Source organism: Taudactylus pleione, unplaced genomic scaffold (assembly GCF_031769625.1).
Source record: "Taudactylus pleione unplaced genomic scaffold, aTauple2 ptg000372l, whole genome shotgun sequence".
NCBI lineage: Eukaryota > Metazoa > Chordata > Amphibia > Anura > Myobatrachidae > Taudactylus > Taudactylus pleione.
Window position 1 is genome coordinate 4,758,846 of NW_028284773.1, and position 3,492 is coordinate 4,762,337.

General features: G+C 40.2%; 1 pseudogene; it reads right to left on the reverse strand.

The window, feature by feature from the left end:
- Positions 1-3,373: 3,373 nt before the first annotated feature.
- Positions 3,374-3,492, reverse strand: LOC148508255 (5S ribosomal RNA; annotated as a pseudogene).

Here is a 3,492-nt window from a genome sequence, read left to right on the forward strand (position 1 = left end):
GCGCATGAGCAGTGCGCTGCATGTGCAGTGCAAAAACATTGGCCGAGTGCGTGCGTTCTCTCCCTTGTGTCCCTTTGCTGAATCAGGCCCACAATCTTTTCCTCTGAGCTCCCAGAGATGGAGTCTATTCCATCTCCAATGATACACACTTTGCACCTTCCAGTTATACTTTACTGGAGATTGCAGTTATAAATGCGCTTCAAACAATGCAATAAAAACTTTAAAATATTAGCAAGAATAGACAGTCTCAATGAACCTTAGTTTTCATGATTAAATTAAACCACCAATGCAATGAGGCTATGCCCACCAGTATTTTATGATCAAAATGTAAGAGGCTGAATTAATAAATGGAGTGGTCCTGAACTGGCATTAGGATGGACTATGATGTCACATTTTTACTTCTTGTTCTCAGCACATTTTCTGGAAAATCCACCAACCTGCAAAACTAGGGGTGTTTTCAAACTCTATGGAGTGCACCTTAAATGTGCTTGGGGGACAAATAAGAGGAACTGGCATATACTGTTGGTCAGCACTGAAAAAACGAGACATTTCCAGAAACAAAAGCTTTCTAGGGACAAATTGCTCCTGGAGTGCCTTCCGCTGACTGTTTTCTGTGACCAAAAAGTGGGCTCAACAAGCTGTCAATGAGCTTGCCCCATTAAAGGGTTACAGCAATTCAGGGCCGGCTCCAGGGGTCGGAGCACCCTGTGCCGGCCCTCTTCACTGCTCTATCTTCGCCGCGCACAACGGTAAATGGGGGCGTGTCCTAATTACCATAGGCCATGCCCCCTATGTGACGTTATTAGGTAGCGTACCCGCCTCCAAATAACGTCAGGCTGGGGGGGAATCTCACTAGCTGGGCTTCCCCCAGCCCCTCTCCCGTCACTGAATGGATGTTGCGCAAATGTACGCAGCATCCATTCAGAGTCTCCAGGGTCTGGCCCCCCTGCCCCAAACTCCCGATTTGACCACCCGTGGGCCACTTCGGCCCATGGGTGGAACAGCGGGACAGTACTGTCCCGCTGAAATCGGGATGTTGGGGAGGGGCGCGCCCTCTATGGGTGGGCACAGGTCAAACACCCCTAGAGCCGGCCCTGCAGCAAGTTATTAACAACATCTAACCCACAATGGCCACGATATATGTGTGATGTAATGTTTTTATTAATTTTTAAATGTATTTGTTTTAAATAAAACCAAATATTAACAAAGCAGACAGAAACTGATTGATTGTCATTGGGTGTACTCTGGTTGACGGTATCAAACTGAAACTTTATCCCTTCATCTTCATCCGACTTTAAAAAAGAAAATATCAAGGGAAAATTTTTAACCTGCATAATATATACTGTATAGTGTCGGACTGGGGCATGAAGGGCCCACTGGGGGAATGCAGTGATAGGGGCCTATATTTAGGGGTGTGGCCAGCATCTAGAAGGGTGTGGCCAGCCTCCACAGAGTATATATAGTGAATACTGCTAGTGCATGTATGATAATGTACCAGATTAATAACAGCAATGCATTGTAGAAAATACACCATAGTACTGTACAGTATAATGTAACATATGTATAATGTTTAGTTCAAGTGCACAATCTTGAACCTGATCTCTAGAGGAGGGGATGGGCCCACAGGCAGTGGGGCCCACCGGGGGATTCCCCTGTACTCCTGTAGGCCAGTCCAACCCTGTATGTATATATATATATATATATGAGCTGGCATAGAGCGCCTACTGTGCTTATATAACTTAATAAAAAATGAAACTAATACCAAACATATTTGTAAAAGTGATTTTGTGCAATTAAAGTGCTAATACAAGAGTGGCAGTATTTAAACTACCATCATCATTAAATATATATGTAAACTTATTAGTATGTGATCTTTAGAATAAAAACAATCAGTACAACTAAAGTGCCAATGCAAAGATCCTTCAAGAATCCGTAATTAATTAATGACAATAATGCGTAAAATAACGTGTAAATTAATAAAAGTGAAAAAAATTCATTTTTTTAAAAATGCATAAATTATTTTTAATCAGACACAACAATAATATCCTCCTACATGAAGGATAAAAGACATAAAACACATAAAAACATGAATAAAAATATGTATATATATAGAAAAATAGTTGTAAATTTATCAGAATAAATAAGGGTCAAAAATCATCTCTTATCTGATAAAAACGGCAAGTTCATAAATGGGAAGAGAATAAGGGCCACCACCAACGCGTTTCGTCCGTATCCTGGACTTCTTCAAGGGATATTCTGGCTCCTGTGGGGTATCCCATATTTATACCCCTTCTAATAAGGACAAACAAGGATTGATAGATCTCATTTGTGACATCACTTCCGGTTTTCTTATTGATACATGTCCATTAGAATGGAATAATTACTTATATTTGTAATAGACTGTTTCCTTTATTAATGCATTATTGGATTAGAAGTCTGTTTCTTAAATATAAGTTATTTAGTAGTACATCGCTCCTTTTAACAGCCACATAGCGTTGCGTCACTTCCGCCCTTACTTTCCATGCAAAACAGTACTTCTGCCCTCCTCTAAGTGTGTGGTGTGAATCGTCACTTCCGCCTCCACTAACTCCATCCTTGTTGAGCGCTATACGACCTCCTTTGTTCTTCCGGATAGGCTGAAGGGTCCACTCATTACCCGATCACGTGCCTGTCGTGTCCTGCGTCACTGCTTCATAGGACATCTCCAGTTTCATCTTTCACTGACTGGCGGCATCCATCTTGGTACTCCAAGGGGTGTCTCTTCTCGCGGCCATCTTGTAGCTCCCGTTTATTGCCATCTTTGTACTCCCATATATACTTGATTTCTATGATCCTGGAAGTAGCAATTGAGTTATTTTCCTATATAATACAATGGAAACACTATTAGTATAGATATATATTGCTAACCATATATTGGGCAATATGTGAAATAGATTTGTTAAAAGGTCACAGTTTCCCGCATCTGCTCCAAATCTGAATCAAATTCTTAATCTCTCTACCTATAAATATCACATGAATTATTGTGTAATAAATAAATAAATGTGAATAATTATAAAATCCTAAATTTTCATTATGTGAACTGGTTCAGTACATACTTAAAACACTTTAATAAATAATGATAAAAAATGTAATGAAATTAAAGTCTCCTTTGGTCATTTTTGCATAAATTCCTTGGAAAAAATGGGGAAAATATATCTATATATGTATATAATCTTTTCAAGCTGTATAATCAAATGGTTCTTGTATGGGTCTTAAGGTGTGGAACCAATACTGCTTCATTCTTGAAATTCTTGCATCCATCTTCAAGTTGTAAATCAGGGATTTCTTCTTAGGGCCCATGTCTTAGGGGGTTCATGTCTATATGTCACATCAAAGACTACCGTACCTGGTCTTCCCTGGAGGTCTCCCATCCAAGTACTAACCAAGCCCAATGGTGCTTAGCTTCCAAGATCAGACGAGATTGGGCGTTCTAACCCAGGTATGACGGTAGGT